Genomic DNA, 17,840 nt, shown 5'->3' with positions numbered 1-17,840 from the left:
CCTCCCTTACCCTGCTATGGTGGGACGGACGAAGTTTCCTACGTTAATCTCCGTAAGAATTCGTTTCACACAACATGGGTAGGGAAGCAACTTTAGGTTTGCTGGCTAATGCCTGTGATATGGAAGGAGTGTGTTCTTTCGATGGTTATGGGAAAATTAACTGTTTATGTGTGATTTCAGTCTTGTTGGGTGTTACAGGTAACATTAAGTTTCGTTAAAATATTGTAAGTGTATATTTATATGGCGTAAGATTGTATTTGTGATCGTATTTTGAGGCATCAGAAAGAAGCACTCCGCGTTTAAGGGAAGCAAGTCCGATATTGCGGTAAGATGGGCAGGGGCGTGAATAGACTACACGCAGAAGCAACAGCTAAAATGAATGCTGGCAGACAACGCGACTGCGACTATGCAATTGAAAGCCTTTTAAATCAGGGGATTAATAGCAGGGACTTTTCTGAAAAGAAAATAATTATAGAAAGAGGACGAACGACATGAGAGTTGCCAGAAATTAAAGCACAAACCAAATTATGTGTCAGGAAATTTAATTTGTGAACAGTATTCTAAAACAGAACTGCTATCCGGTTGCCGTAATATAGGAAAGTTGTTTTGTTAGCCATGCCTATTGTTTCTCAATGAAAAAAAAATGTACTGAACAAGACTGGTTTTGGTGATACCAACAACCTTCATAAAGCATTGAACCGACATGAGAACTCTCAGACTCACATTATTTCAACAATGCAATTTGTTATGTTTGGGAAATCTCGAATTGACTATCAACTTGACAATCAAAAGCTCCTGACGATACTACATAAAGAAATAATGAAACACTTGATTGATATCATCTGGCAACTTGGCTTCCATGATCATGACGAAAGCGTGGATTCTTTCGACCGAGGTAATTATATGGAATTAGTTCACTTGTTGAGGAAATATGATCATAAACTCAATTTTCACCTTGAGAACAGTACAGTATATACAGGTTTATCGAACAGAATGCAAAACGACCTTATTGACTCAATAAGTAACGTAAATTTTGGTGAGTTGATTGCTATCAGTTCGTTTATTAGATCCCACTGCTTCCCTTAACAAAAATAGTACCGCACGTCATCTGGCACCAGGGACTGGTAAATTATGTCAAGTGTTACAAGCAGGAATGAATTTATAATGCAGAGCAACTCTGTGAATAACTGGAAAACCATTTTCACAGTACGCATAAAAAAAATGAAAATTGTGTATAGATCTTTGTATAAAAATTTGCAAGACTTATGTTATATATGCGACAACATGTTCTTTGCTGATACAAACAAAGTTAATTCCATTCATTTATCATAAAAATTGTGTTAGATACAGCATTTTTAAACACAATGCTTAAAATTGTTTAAGCGCCCTAACAGGAACGGACATTTAAACGCAGAGCAACAACGGGCATTTAAACATGCACCAGCAGTGGGCATTTAAATAAACTCCGGGCACCTGAAGCTTACCACCATTTCTAAAGTCCGGCGTGTAATGGTTAACAACGAAAGTTCACCACCTTACCGATTACTACTGCTAGCAATCCACTTCGCCAGATTTATGTATACTCGTATGTTCAGTAGAAGTCATTTTAATGGAAAATGTTTTATTTTGTAAGGTTTGAATAATTTTTTAATTTGTGAGATTACGTATGTTCCCCTTTCTTCGGGGATGTAAGATGTAAGCTTCGTAAGTAGCTAAACCAGGACTTCCCCGGGAACCAACAACCAAGTAGGACTGCTAGTCAGTAAGTATGACATCATACTAATAGTCGCTTGATATTTTGAGCCTAGCGTCTCGCACCCAACACTTAAAACAAAGAACTATATCAATTCAGAGCCTTAAGTATAGTTAATTACGTAAAGTGAGTATCTTAATAAAGTATTAAGTGTTTTGCGAAATTATTGTTTGGATATGTTGACTCTTTCGTTGGAACCAAGGCACGTACAAAAGCCCTGAGAAAGATCCTGTGTTCATCAACGTGAGCTGGCGCCCAAGGCTCTTCACGTCCAATTCTAAAGGGCCCCACAGACGGCCGTCTTAGCGTCCATTTTGCCTGAGCAGTTCTAAGACGTCAGATAAGACGGAACGCTGAAGAGGACACAGACTTTCCGTTTTGTTCTCAGTCTTGCGCCTAGTTTTCCCGGATCGTGCACGGAACAACATGTTGGAGGAACTCTTAATTTACACCGCTCTGGCGTTAGCTTTGAGATAAAAAATCAAAAGGAAAAGGAATGGATCAAAATGGACAGAGGCTTGTTTACTTATAAGAAATAACCTCTCGCATATAAATTTACTGAAATATTTAATTCTAGAACCGGGTGATTGGTACAATTATTTAAGGATGGACAATGAGATTTACTTACACCTTCATTTGGTAGCGCCACATATCAGAACGAATGATAGTGCAATGCAATCCAAATTCCTGACACTCTGTCTGGGAAGTTCTTGATCCGTTAAAAATAAAAGGTTATCTTGTACCATAAACTTGGCGTATAATTATGATATGTTCCATTACCAGACTTCTGAGAAGCCTTGACTTTCTTGAGTTCTTTCCGAAAAGAAATCGCTAGTGAATTCGCTTTTTTTTTACCACTGCTTCCTTTGTTGTTTCGGGATCAATTTCCGATAACTTAACTCCTAACTCTTCATAAGCAACTTTTTTCTTTGTTTTTATCGGAGTACTCTTTACTTTTGATCTTTCACAAACCGGATTACTACGATGAAGCTGAATGAATTCGCTTAAAAATGCTCGGGGTACGATTCTCAAGTCCGACATATCGAAGTTCACAGTTGGAACGATTAATTAAAACTGACGCTAAAACTGTAGGACCCCCACACTCTCCAACTTGCTCGCAGACATGCCTGTACACGCTGACAGATTTACTTCAAGCCAAGCGTCAGACGGTAAAGGGACGAATATTGTCTTACCTGACGTCTTGGAACTGCGCAGGCAAAACGGACGCTGTGGGGTTCTTAAGAGTTTGATATCTGCAGTAACTATAGAGTAACCAAGTTGCAGTAGCGAGAATCTACAGTAAGATAAGGAATTGTTTAACAAGTGAAACCCACCCCATCGAGGCTACATCTCCACATAATAAATCGGAGTCGTTACCAAATGACTCAAGACGAGCAACTGAGTAAACTATAGTGAAGTGTGTGTGTGTGTGTGCGTGCGTGCGTGCATGTGTGTGTGGGGGGGGAGGCGGTTACAAGCACAACCTCCGAAATTTGTTTCAGGAATCACAAATATGCAGCGACTAACAGCTACAATTGAACTGGTAGTCAACAGATCAAACTATACTTTAAAAATAATCAACAACCGCACACTAAAGATAACAAAGTGGAATATCATAAAACATTAATAGGTGTACGAAAAGTGATAAACGTTGAATTTCACACATACAAACCTCGGCAAAAACATGCGTACAGACTGGTGATCAGAAATCTACAGCACTCAGTGTAGCAGGAAATGGTGAGAGAGGAGATTGAACGAATATGGCACAAAACTAGGAACCTTACATATCGAACCAGCAGCCAACAACAGCGAAATATGCCGCACAGAATATTTACAAAATATCAGACCCTGAATTGAGCCACCTCACCAAAAGCGAAATAATATTCAGCAATGAAAGAGATGACAAGCGTACTTCCTTTACAAGGAGTACTGCGCATGTAGACCAAGATATGGGAAATGTGGAAAACCACATTGCACTGAAAAATACACTATATCAAAGACACAACCAGCAACATGCCTACATTGTGGTGAACCGCATCCGGCTAACTACAGAAGCTGCAAGTCTATCAAACAATCATACACAGAAGATTTTCTTCCCCCGCCCAACAGCAAGTATTCGAATTACAGATATACAATATAAATATAAATGTACATCCGAGTATTCACTTGGGCTTCGTAGCGTACCGACGTATTCGACTGCTCCGGCTAACAAGTTCACGAAGCTTTCTGCACACATCCCTTGCGGTTCAACAGCCTACAGCGCCTGCCTGGGACGATTCTACAACGAAAACAGCTAAGAGTGCCGCTGACATCAAAAGGGTATCGTTATCTAGTTATTTAATTGTTATACAAGGAAGTTGGTGCAACACATACTCCAGGAAGGAATTAACAATAATAAGGGATCAGCCAGGTAGCTGGTCTCAGTATTCCTTTAGACATGTTCCCAACATCTCAACACTTTCCGCCTATGGGATATGCAGATCCCAACTTTCTAAACCAAACGTACGGGCAACAACCAGGACACTATGTACAAAATGCAGTACAAATTCAACCGCCTTATCAACCCCTACAACATCACCAGTCACAACAACCATCTTTCGCACACCAACCAGGTAATCAGAATTTCAGTATCCAAAATATTCTGAAACCTCCAAAACTGAATCTAACTGCAACAGCTGAAAACTACGATCTATATATTAATTCTAGTAATTACGAGCATGAAACTAACGATGCAGCAAAGGAACAAAAAGACCGTGGCAACTAGTAAAGAAACGTAAGAGAGAAAAGCGAAATGAAGAACCCAGTACTCCCACAATCGCGCCAATAAAAGTAAAAAACCGGTACAACCCGCTAACAACCGCGACCGAAAGCGATACTGCTGAAACAAATGGAACTAATAATCCACCAAAGACACTAAAACAACCTCCGATATTCATCTACGGAGTCAAAAATTTTGCAGGTTCTGCACCAATTCAATCACAACTAATCAATCAAGAAGAACGCATCCACAGAAACACAAGCGTACAACAGGCTACCTATCCTCAATATTATCAACAAACATACGCACAAGAAACTGCCACTCCTCAGTATCATCAACAAACATACGCACAAGCAGTAAAATTAAACAACCAAACCGAGACATCAACAAATATGGAAAACCAATTCTCAGCTTTCTTAAACGAATTTAAAAGCATGTTTGCGCAATTAATAAGCCAGAACAGCATGATTCTAAATTTATTAACCACTGTCATAGGAAAGTTAAATCCGTGAACACACTCAGAATAGCCACGTGGAACGCCAACGGACTGCTTAATCATAAGCAGGAGGTAATAACATGTTTAAACTTAAATGATTGATGTCCTACTTATCTCTGAGTCACATTTCACCGAACTGACAACATTCAACATACCTCAGTACATCACCTACACCCGGATGGCACCCTCCATGGAGGCTCGAGAATAATCATTCGTAAATCTATCCCTCACAATGATTTACTTAAACTTCAAACAGATAAAATTCAAGCAACCACCGTCGAAATTAATGATTCTACATGGTATTTCACAATCACTGCTATATACAGTCCCCCACGGCACAGTATATCTACAGATGAATACAAGGATTTCTTCCAATCTCTTGGCATCCGATTTGTATTAGGGGGCGACTTGAATGCTAAACACACAAGCTGGGCCTCAAGAATTCTCACTAGAAAAGGCCGAAATCTTCTACGAGCAATGACTAATAATAACTATAACTTCTTAACTAACAGAGAACCGACTTATTGGCCAAGTGATCACAAGAATTCATTATACTTTTTTAAAACAAGTGAAATAACAATAAACAGCTGCAAAATAGAATCAAACGCCGACCGCACATCTGATCACACCCCAGTTATAATCAGTTTGAGCACTATAGTTGTCACTACCTCCTAAACTATCTACAAGAAATACCGAATGGACTATCTTACAGCGACCCTTGGTAAGTAAAGTAAACCTCAAGCTGAGATTGAAATCTCCAGAAGACATTGATGAAGCAGTGTAGCAGTTTAACAAATAGGTGCAGGATGCTGCCTGAAAATAAACCCCGCAAAGCAGACAGATTGAAACAAACACCGCGGACATAACCTCTGTACATTCGTCAACTAGTTGCCAAAAAACGTCGAGCTAAATGAATTTGGCAAAGGTCACGAAACTTTGTGGATCGACGTATCTACAACAGACTAAGAAGAGAACTAAAAAAGTGTCTTAGGGATTCTCAAAACAACACCTTCGAACACTATATCACCAACCTTTCTGCGAACGATCACACACCGTGGAAAGCGACACAAAAACTAAAAAGACCACAAGCAAATGTTACTCCAATTCGAAAACCCAACGGGCAGTGGGCTCGCTCAGACAAAGAAAAAAGCTGGAATGTTTGCTTCACACTTAACTGAAGTCATCAAAACGGAACTAAATGACGAAGATGAACAAATGGAAGACTCCCTCAATACCCCTTGCCAAATGTCTCTGCCCATAAAAGCTTTGTCTCCTAAGGAAGTGAAGGAAAAATTAATCGACTCAAACCACGCAAGGCCCCAGGATATGACTTTATCACTGGACAAATATTAAAAGCACTTCCGAAAAAATGCTCTCGTTCTACGGTCATATTAAGGTTCTCCTGCTTCCCTACAACTTGGAAATACGCCGAAATAATACACAAACCTGGAAAGCCCCCACAAGAAGTATAGTCTTATAGACAAATTAGTCTGCTACCTGTCACCAGTAAAGTTTTGGAAAGACTTTTGCTTCAAAGGAAAGAGGCAGATCAAGTGCTACTAACAATACTTCCCAATCATCAGTTCGGATTTCGCGAACGGCACTCTACAACCCATCAAGTTCACATAATTGTAAATGAAATCACGCAGGAGTCTCGAGGAAAAGAAATTTTGTAACGCTGCATTTCTTGATATATCCCAAGCCTTTGAAAAAATATGGCACCAAGGATTACTCTTCAAATTAAAATACTCACTGTCTCAAAATTATTATCTCCTTCTTAAATCATAGCTCTCCAACAGAAACTTCTCCGTCAAGCACTAGACCAACAATACAATATATACCCCATTAAATCCGGAGTCCCGCAAGGCAGTGTCATGGGGCCACTGCTATTTACGATCTGCAAAGCTGATATACCTGAAACCGAAAACACCAAGATAGCATCTTTCGCTGATGACGTGGCTCTCGTTGCTATTAGTGAAACCTCGCTACCAGCGTCTCAAAACAGGCAAAATCACCTTAATTTACTCAGCGACTTATACGCCACTTGGCGAAGTCTGTCCAGATAACATTCACCGCGAGACAAGAAATGTGCCCACAGTACCAATGAACGTACAGTCACAGAAACAAAGTAACTCGGCCTCCACCTCGATCAAAGGCTTACTTGGAGAAAACACATCCAAACTGAAAGAAAACAGCTTGACATGAAATATCGTCAAATGTATTGGCTTCTCAATAGAAATTCAAAGCTCTCTATGACTAACAAAATACTACTATACAAAGCTGTATTGAAACCTATTTGGTCCTATGGTCTTCAAATCTGGATATTTGCAAAGCCGTCGAAAGCCAATCTCATCCAGGGATTCCAATCAAAAACACTAAGGGCAATTGCAGCCGCACCATGGTATGTGAGCAACCTTACACTCCACAACGACGTAAAGATACCCTTCGTCAAAAATGAAACACTAAGAATGGCTGAAAGGCACAAAAACAAAACTGTAAACCATGACAGCGAATTAATAGAAGAGCTATACACCTGTGACAAGAAAACTGAATAGAACGTGGCCCTAAGACATCATCAATCAATGATATATACTACATGTATGAGAAACATCACTGGATGTTTCCCTTGCAAGCTAACCACCTACAACACATTTATTTAATACTCTGTAATGATGTAGATTGTAAAGAAGCATAATGATAAAAATATGTACATCCGGACTAGAGGACGAAAGCCCTGCAGCACCGCAGAAAACTAAAGGCCGTCCGAAAATGACACACGCCCAAGAAACCAGAAATGGTACTGAAACGCCATCAACACAGCGAACAACACAGAAGAACATTCACTATTCAAAATAACGCAAGATTCCTTCACAAGGTTCTAAACAGTTTTTCCAAACAAGCGGAACAAATGAGGACGCTCATGAATATCCTCACCGCCGTGCTTAACAAATTAGTAAAATAATTCACATATACAGCATACAAGAGTGGAATTCAAATTGGTGACCGAACGCATAAAAGTAGAAGTATTTCTCAACACCCAGAAAACAGACAGCCTGTTGGTGTCCGAAACCCACTGTGCGGAACGAAACTATGTAAATATCCCCAACGTCCCAAACTACCGTATTTACGCATGTATAGGCCGCACACTTTTTGCCAAAAATTCAAGAGGAAAACTGGGGTGCGGCTTATATTCGAAATATTCGAAATCACACTTCATATTCATCATTAGTATTACAGGGTAATACTCCTGAAATAATATTCAAGGAAATTATTTTTTCTATAATTTCTGTCTGAAAATTGTGCTGCGGCCTATACACGTACGCGGCCTATACATGCGTAAATACGGTATATCAGATACGCTACCAAACTTCCGGATGGGAGAGCCCATGCAGGTTCAGCCATAATCAAAAGAAAAGATATAAAACATCACGAACTTCCCATATATGAAACAGACCACACTCAGGCAACGGATATAAGCATCGAAGGCTGGGATGGAAGTTTTACTTTCTCAGTCATATACTGCCCCCTCCCCCACGCCACACATTTAAAAAAGAACAATACAATTCCTTCGTTGACTCACTAGGATACAGATTTTGTGTTTGGAGGTGATTTCAACGCGAAACACCAATAATGGAGTTCCCGCGTAATCAATCCTAAAGATCGCGAACTATACAATACCATGCAAGAAAAACAACTAGAAATATTATCCACGGGCGAACCAAATTAATGGCCAACAGATATCAACAAAACTCCAGATCTACTAGGCATCTTTATCTTCAAAGGGCTTTTCCATAACTCCATAGATGTAAGAACCAATCTAGAGATCGCATCAGATCACACACCTATAATCACCACCATATGTACGAATATTTAAACTCACGAAAAATCACCAAAACTGCACAACAACCAAACATGCTGAGAAGTCTTCAGAATTTAAATCGAAGAAAATTTACGATTCAACATCCCGCTCAAAACAGAGAAAGACATTAAAGGGGCTATTACAGAATTCACTGACGAATAAAAGAAGCAGTTTGGAGTGCAACACCAGACGGCAAACTTGAAACAACATATCCGGAATTTCTATGGGAAGTGAATGACCAGATTAACGGAAACCGAAAACTTAGAAGAAGATAGTAGTTGAGTCGGCATCCCGAAGATAAATTCAGGTACAACGAAGAGGCTAGATAAAATGAAGGCAAAATAAAGAGGATCAAAGAAGAAATATTTCAGGTACACTTTCAAATATTAACAACGACAGCTGACACCGACTATTCACCCTGGAAAGCAACCCAACGATTTAAATAACCGACACAACACATCCCACCAATCAGAAGCGCGGAACAAGCCTGGGTACGAAGTGATAGAGAAAGCGAGCGCGTTTGCAGGATGCTTGGCAAAGACATTTCAGACAAAATGAACTGCCACAAAACGAAGACTTCGAAACAGAAATCAACAAAGCGCTGAATGAACCGCTGCAAATAACAACAAATCAAACTCCTCACAGTGAAGAAAACCAAAACGTAATGAAAACGACCGCAACCCAAGGAAACCCCCGAATATGACCAAATTACAGGAAGAATATTGAAAGAATGCCATAAAAAGGCATTGTCCATCTAATAATTATATTCAACTTAATTCTTAGGACGGGATGCTTCCCAATTCAGTGGAAAGTCGCAAATATTATAATGATCACGAAACCTGGAAAACCGCCAGAAGAAGCAGGTTCATATAGAACTATCAGGCTACTCCCAATAATGAGAAAATCTTCGACAAAACTATTTCAAGAGATTACGACCGACACTGGAAGGAAACCGAATCCTGTCGGATCATAAGTGTGGATTTTGACAGAAACACGCTACCATAGAACAAATACACCGAATTACAAGATAAAATAAGAGAAAGTTTAAAAAAAGAAACAGTACTGCTCTGCGGTGTTCCGAGACATCACACAAGAGTTTGATAAACATGGTATCCAGGCCTCCTTTTCAAAATCAGAAAAGTCCTTCCCTATACATATCACAGAATATAATCATATCTAACGGATGAACTCTTTCAAGTGAAATTCAACGACGTAATCACAACCTTAAGAAAAACTGAAGCAGGCGTACCGCTAGGAAGTGTCTTTGGACCTGTCCTATATCTTACCTACACAAGCGACCTCCCAATATCAGACAACACAACAACTGCTACCTTCGCGGATGATATAGCAATATTATCCACACATGAAGATCCAACGATATTCTCAGTGAAACTCGAACCCGCCATCAATAAGCTCGATGATTAGATGAAGAAATAAAGAATTAAAATACGTCGAAATCAATCCACGCATATTACATTAATCCTAGGCAACCAAACCTATCCGACAGTGCAAATGGGTAATGTTGATCTACCCCAGAAACATGAAGTGAAATACCTAGGCATGCATCTCGAAAGAAGGCTGAGATGGGCAAAGCATATCAAAATCAAAAGAAAACAGCTCAACCAAAAAGCGAAACAAATGAACTGGCTACTCGGAAAATCAACACAATCAATAGAGAGCAAACTTCTCCTATACAAAGCAGTACTCAAACCCATATGGGTTTACGGAATTCAGTTCAGCTATGGGGAACAGCCCCTAAGTCCAAAATCGAAATCCTCCAGCGCTTTAAATCAGACCCTCCAAGTCACTCGGAACGCATATTGGTACATAAAGAATCATAGGATCCATGAAGGTCTATAAATGAACACACTGCCCAGTGAAATAAAAAGGTGGACTAAAAATACTTAAGAAAATTACGGAATCACACTAATGCTTTAGCAGTGAACATATTAGACAACAGCGAAACTACACATAGACTGAAAACATGTACCGTTCTAACTCTACCAGACAGACCTGAGTAAACCCCCAATACAAGCATTAAAAAGATACCTAATTGAAAAGAAATCACGAGTATGAGTTACGCCACTGGGTATAAAACATTTACGAGCCAATACTCATTGAACGCATTGTAACGTGTCTGGCTACTGAAGACGCCGTTTGAATTGCTAATTGGTTTTATTAACCACTTACCGGTCGTAACTACAATTACTTATTACACTCTTACTGATTTACACAACTTATACTCACTACACGCTAATCTCTTCAGTCAATCTTCGGCAGTCTTCAGGTATTTATGACACGGGAGCTATACAAGTCTCACTGAATTACACACTCCCAGTACCTTTTCAATTATCACAAACTATCGCTGATTATCACATAAAATCTTCTAACCACGCGTTCGGTTCTTCTTCTTTCACGGCTGATATATCTGAACTGAACTCCTCAGGCATTCCAGTTTCTCTTATAAACCCTCAGTCGGACAGCAGAAAACGCACATCGCTTCACTGTTGCGTAATCGCCGTGTTTACAAAGGCGTTGCTGAGCAACGCTGCCGAAAAATATTTACTGCAACGCTGCGTAGCAACCAGTCCGCTTCGTTGTTGCACTTATTCTCCCAAAAATATAATCTAGCTGAACAAATGCACATATCCCTTACTGCTCGTAGTTTGTCTTCTTCATTGGGATATTACATTATATTGCCTGTGCCTGACCACCCAGAAAACACCTATTCCAACAGTTCTTTTATTGTTGCGTGTCGCCTGGTGTGGTATTGTACCTAGCAACAACATTTATTTACAGAGCGATTATCTAGCAACGACCGATGTTTACAGAGCAGTTACCTAGCAACGGCTTCTGTTTACGAAGCGAATACCTAGCAACAGCTTTTAGTAGCAGCTTATTTCGCTGTCGTTGCCAGGTTACGGGTATACACGCATAGTTTTGTAGATACTGGAAGCGTCGTAAAATAACATGAATAATAATCTGCTGATATGTCTTTGTAATGAACATGAATAATGTTTTTCTGTTATGTAGGAACTGCATTTATGAAAGTAATATTTAAGAACTAAACTGCTTCAAAGTCTTAAATCTCTGAGTAAATTTCTTTGAGTTTCTTTAATCTAAAGTAGACATATCGAGATAGCATTGTGAGTGTGGGTGAAAACTGTACTGATTAAATACGTATTTCAAGTACAACACGAATAAGTAATTTTTGAACATAGCAAAGAGATTCAGATGAATGCTCGACAGCGCTAGTGTCGGCCAAAGAATGAAGGTGGTTGAGGTAGCCATTGTGTTTGTGAGTTTGGTGTGATGTGTAAGAGCGTAGGAGTTTATTTTGCTGCTTATAGTGATTTGGCATAAGATCTTGCAGGTAAGAGGGAAGTAACAGTGTAGTGTTGGCTGAAAGCGGAATACGTAATTTTGTCGTACGAGACAAACTTAGCACAATGTGCAGACTAAAGAAGAGGTTTAAGATATTCAAGGATGTATACAGACAAGTACTCAAGGAACAATTTGCACTGGGATCTGCACCCACATTTTACATTTTGCCCATGAGAATGAACATAAATGTCTGAACTTAAGGTTATGCAGGAAGCATTCAGTTTTGGCAGCTGGTTACTGCAGAATGTGCAACTGCTATTACACAGCGTAAAAGTATTGGTGGTGAGCGTACTTTATGCCCGGACATGAAGAAACTATTCACTTCAGAACTGAAGAATTTCTTATGAGCCTTGAGTCATGCTTAAAGACAGAAGGGGCAGTGTTCTAGCAGTTCTTATAGAATGTGATAAGTTTGTGTTGGGATGGAGGAAACTTGTCACCTTGCACTTGCAAGCAGCATATTTCCTTCTCAGCTGAAAGCCCACTAGCAGTAGTAGGCTTCTAATTTAAATCTTATGGCCTATTTCTTTGTTAACAGTTCCTAAGAGACGTTGGAATTCACTGGTTGGTGCCACTGTTCTTTTATTGTGGAGCAGTGAGAATGGAAGTAGTGTCACCCTCACCTTCAAGGAGTTCATGAACTTCAGGCTGAAGATGGACAATCTCAAAGTTTCTGCCATGACTGCAGGTAAATGCCTCCTAATACAGGTATTTGTTATGCCAGAAGCTCTTTGTGTAGGAATAGTAGAATCCTGTCCCTCNAAAGAAAACATGTACCGTTCTAACTCTACCAGACAGACCTGAGTAAACCCCCAATACAAGCATTAAAAAGATACCTAATTGAAAAGAAATCACGAGTATGAGTTACGCCACTGGGTATAAAACATTTACGAGCCAATACTCATTGAACGCATTGTAACGTGTCTGGCTACTGAAGACGCCATTTGAATTGCTAATTGGTTTTATTAACCACTTACCGGTCGTAACTACAATTACTTATTACACTCTTACTGATTTACACAACTTATACTCACTACACGCTAATCTCTTCAGTCAATCTTCGGCAGTCTTCAGGTATTTATGACACGGGAGCTATACAAGTCTCACTGAATTACACACTCCCAGTACCTTTTCAATTATCACAAACTATCGCTGATTATCACATAAAATCTTGTAACCACGCGTTCGGTTCTTCTTCTTTCACGGCTGATATATCTGAACTGAACTCCTCAGGCATTCCAGTTTCTCTTATAAACCCTCAGTCGGACAGCAGAAAACGCACATCGCTTCACTGTTGCGTAATCGCCGTGTTTACAAAGGCGTTGCTGAGCAACGCTGCCGAAAAATATTTACCTCAACGCTGCGTAGCAACCAGTCCGCTTCGTTGCTGCACTTATTCTCCCAAAAATATAATCTAGCTGAACAAATGCACATATCCCTTACTGCTCGTAGTTTGTCTTCTTCATTGGGATATTACATTATATTGCCTGTGCCTGACCACCCAGAAAACACCTATTCCAACAGTTCTTTTATTGTTGCGTGTCGCCTGGTGTGGTATTGTACCTAGCAACAACATTTATTTACAGAGCGATTATCTAGCAACGACCGATGTTTACAGAGCAGTTACCTAGCAACGGCTTCTGTTTACGAAGCGAATACCTAGCAACAGCTTTTAATAGCAGCTTATTTCGCTGTCGTTACCAGGTTACGGGTATACACGCATAGTTTTGTAGATACTGGAAGCGTCGTAAAATAACATGAATAATAATCTGCTGATATGTCTTTGTAATGAACATGAATAATGTTTTTCTGTTATGTAGGAACTGCATTTATGAAAGTAATATTTAAGAACTAAACTGCTTCAAAGTCTTAAATCTCTGAGTAAATTTCTTTGAGTTTCTTTAATGTAAAGTAGACATATCGAGATAGCATTGTGAGTGTGGGTGAAAACTGTACTGATTAAATACGTATTTCAAGTACAACACGAATAAGTAATTTTTGAACATAGCAAAGAGATTCAGATGAATGCTCGACAGCGCTAGTGTCGGCCAAAGAATGAAGGTGGTTGAGGTAGCCATTGTGTTTGTGAGTTTGGTGTGATGTGTAAGAGCGTAGGAGTTTATTTTGCTGCTTATAGTGATTTGGCATAAGATCTTGCAGGTAAGAGGGAAGTAACAGTGTAGTGTTGGCTGAAAGCGGAATACGTAATTTTGTCGTACGAGACAAACTTAGCACAATGTGCAGACTAAAGAAGAGGTTTAAGATATGCAAGGATGTATACAGACCAGTACTCAAGGAAGAATTTGCGCTGGGATCTGCACCCACATTTTACATTTTTCCCATGAAAATGAACATAAATGTCCGAACTTAAGGTTATGCAGGAAGCATTCAGTTTTGGCAGCTGGTTACTGCAGAATGTGCAACTGCTATTACACAGCGTAAAAGTATTGGTGGTGAGCGTACTTTATGCCCGGACATGAAGAAACTATTCACTTCAGAACTGAAGAATTTCTTATGAGCCTTGAGTCATGCTTAAAGACAGAAGGGGCAGTGTTCTAGCAGTTCTTATAGAATGTGATAAGTTTGTGTTGGGATGGAGGAAACTTGTCACCTTGCACTTGCAAGCAGCATATTTCCTTCTCAGCTGAAAGCCCACTAGCAGTAGTAGGCTTCTAATTTAAATCTTATGGCCTATTTCTTTGTTAACAGTTCCTAAGAGACGTTGGAATTCACTGGTTGGGCCCACTGTTCTTTTATTGTGGAGCAGTGAGAATGGAAGTAGTGTCACCCTCACCTTCAAGGAGTTCATGAACTTCAGGCTGAAGATGGACAATCTCAAAGTTTCTGCCATGACTGCAGGTAAATGCCTCCTAATACAGGTATTTGTTATGCCAGAAGCTCTTTGTGTAGGAATAGTAGAATCCTGTCCCTCTGAGGGTTAGAAGGGACCAGTATTTCAGACAAAGATATTACGTTGAAATGTCAGCTAAGCAAGAAACCAGCAGAAGTAGACGACAAATTTTATGCTTAGCTTTTTCTTCAGACCTGAAAATTGGTGTCATATGTCACTTTGAAGGGGCATGGGTTAGCATTGTTTGTTGAGGCAGTATGCTACAAGCCATAAGGTCGCTGGTTAAATTCCCAATGAGGTCATTGGATTTTTTCCCAANCAGGTATTTGTTATGCCAGAAGCTCTTTGTGTAGGAATAGTAGAATCCTGTCCCTCTGAGGGTTAGAAGGGACCAGTATTTCAGACAAAGATATTACGTTGAAATGTCAGCTAAGCAAGAAACCAGCAGAAGTAGACGACAAATTTTATGCTTAGCTTTTTCTTCAGACCTGAAAATTGGTGTCATATGTCACTTTGAAGGGGCATGGGTTAGCATTGTTTGTTGAGGCAGTATGCTACAAGCCATAAGGTCGCTGGTTAAATTCCCAATGAGGTCATTGGATTTTTTCCCAATTGACCTAATCCTTCCAGCCACACTATGGCCCTGGTGTCAACTCATCCCCTAACAGAAATGAGTACCAGGAATCTCCCTGGGGGTAAAGGGCAGCTGGCGTATAAGGCTGACCCCACTGCCATCTGTGATCTAGTTTTAGAAAATTGGGGAGCCTTGACATCTCAAAATGCTAAGGGCCTCCACAGCCTGTTACATAGCTTTTACCATTTTTACCTGTGTTCTTCTGAAACTTGAGACTTTCTCCAAACCACATAGAATTACAAGCCAGAAGACTATACGCTTTATAGTGACCGTCTCAGTAGAGCTCCAGAGCTGGTCTGTATGCTATGAAGTAGAGGAAAATCACTTACATCTGCCAGGAATTGGGTCTTCAGCTGTCCAGCCTGTAGACTGAACTGTTAGTGTTTTCCTAGACCATTTGAAATGGAAGACCATCTTCAGTTTGCACACTGATGTATACTGTACTCCATGTTGGGTTGCCAGTGCATGGAGTGCTGTGTACATAGCCCACGTGAACAGTGCTGGAGTGGTATCACTGAAGAAGTTGCTGTTCTAAGTGATGGAGGATGTGGGACCCAGCTTACGGCATCCGTAAAGGTCCTACCTCATGCCCCCCTGATGGACATGCTTGACTTCGCATCAAGGAAGGATTGCCCTTGGAGATCTCCAGTTGCCTCCACTAGACGTGCACGGAATGTCGGCAACTAATCGTCAGGTAAGCTGTTTGGGAATTTGAAACTTAAAAGTGTTTGCATACTTACTGTTCAGCACATTGTGAGAGTTGTGTTGCTTTGTGCTGCTGTCAGTGCATACACTAGTAGGCAGATTGTACTATTTGTTTGAAGTGCTGGCGAGACTTGGGCAAAGAAATTGCTGACCCAGGTGAAGAGGCCACAAGAATGAAGGTAGTCCCACGTTACTATCCACATCAATGTAAAGGAGCTCATCAGCTTTCAGCTGAGAGTGGGGCATCCACAGAGGATGCTAGAGGAAGACAGATACAATGAACTCTTCCTAATCTAGATTAATTGGGTGGACAGGTCATCGGGTTAAGTGATTATCTGTACTAATGTGTAGCAAAAGGTAGCCCCAAAAGACAAAAAGATTTAGAACACAAATGGAAAATGTAATGATGTAAGTAGTGCTGATGAAAATAAATAACAAAGTATCACTTTAGAGCCTTTATTTAAAAAATATAAAAAGACACGACATGTATTCATCAATAGAAGACCCAGAAGTTGTACCTGGTTTTGAACGTAATACTGCAGTTCGTCTGAACATTGAAATGACTCATCTGCCTTCCTAAATGCCTCTTGTCTTTGTAATGACTAGGCTTGTTGATAGTAAAATTACTGCAAGAACATTTGTGATTCTTTAACTTTTATTTTATTGTATAGTTTTTTGATTATGACAATGTCAGATTGATAAATATAAACATTTTGTAGGATCTTGCTGTCTTCCTCAAGGTATGAAGTGACTTTCGCCTTCTAGAGGGGTATGTTTAACCCCTAAGTAGGCAGTAAGGTCCCACATTTCAGAATGATGTCATACATAGAACATTGTGTAAGGGTCATTCCATGTGAAATCATCCAGAAAGGTCGCTCACCATTTTTAAAAAAAATTATATTTTGTACACTTATTTATACATATTTTCATACTACAAAAAAAATTTTAAAAAAATTCTAATCCGCTCAGTTCTCTCGGTACAGGCGTTTTTATAATGCGAAAAAACGCGTTTTCGGCTGAAATGGAGGTTTGCGTTATCTTCCATATCTCGATAACTATTGAAGCTACAGACTCCAATAAAAACGCTATTTGTTCCTCATGATATGGACTACAAATCATATTATTACAAGTTTTTACTCAGCTCACTTTCTGTAGGTGTAATTAAACTTGAAACTTACCTATCGATTTTGGGAAAAACGCTATTTTTGACCTTCAAAAACCAATGGGAGGGGGAAAGTATCAGATCTGTGATTTCTACCATTTGTTGTTACCTATATGGGGAATATAATCACTTAGTTTTGAATCCCGTACCTAGTTTCCAAAATTTTCCAGGAGCTTCCAAACTTTGCTCTGGGCCCCAAATCGGCCATTTTTAACATCTCATATCTCCGGTGGGGAAG

The 17,840-nt window shown here is 39.8% G+C and overlaps 1 long non-coding RNA gene across 5 annotated transcripts in view; it reads left to right on the top strand.

Moving 5' to 3' along the window:
- Nucleotides 1-12,135: 12,135 nt before the first annotated feature.
- Nucleotides 12,136-17,840, top strand: part of LOC111864566 — a 12,209-nt gene continuing 6,504 nt past the window's right edge. For 4 of the 5 annotated variants that reach the window (XR_002842821.2, XR_004513037.1, XR_004513038.1 and 1 more), the window contains exons 1-3: nt 14,307-14,410; nt 14,960-15,109; nt 16,198-16,429. This is a non-coding gene — a long non-coding RNA (uncharacterized LOC111864566). Of the gene's footprint in view, nt 12,240-12,788; nt 12,939-14,306; nt 14,411-14,959; nt 15,110-16,197; nt 16,430-17,840 lie in introns of those variants that run through there. The other variant, XR_002842822.2, reaches the window with a different exon arrangement.

Source organism: Cryptotermes secundus, unplaced genomic scaffold, assembly GCF_002891405.2.
Source record: "Cryptotermes secundus unplaced genomic scaffold, Csec_1.0 scaffold2642, whole genome shotgun sequence".
Classification (NCBI taxonomy): Eukaryota; Metazoa; Arthropoda; class Insecta; order Blattodea; family Kalotermitidae; genus Cryptotermes; species Cryptotermes secundus.
Note: the sequence above shows the minus strand (reverse complement) of the source record. Positions and strands in the feature narration are given on the sequence as shown.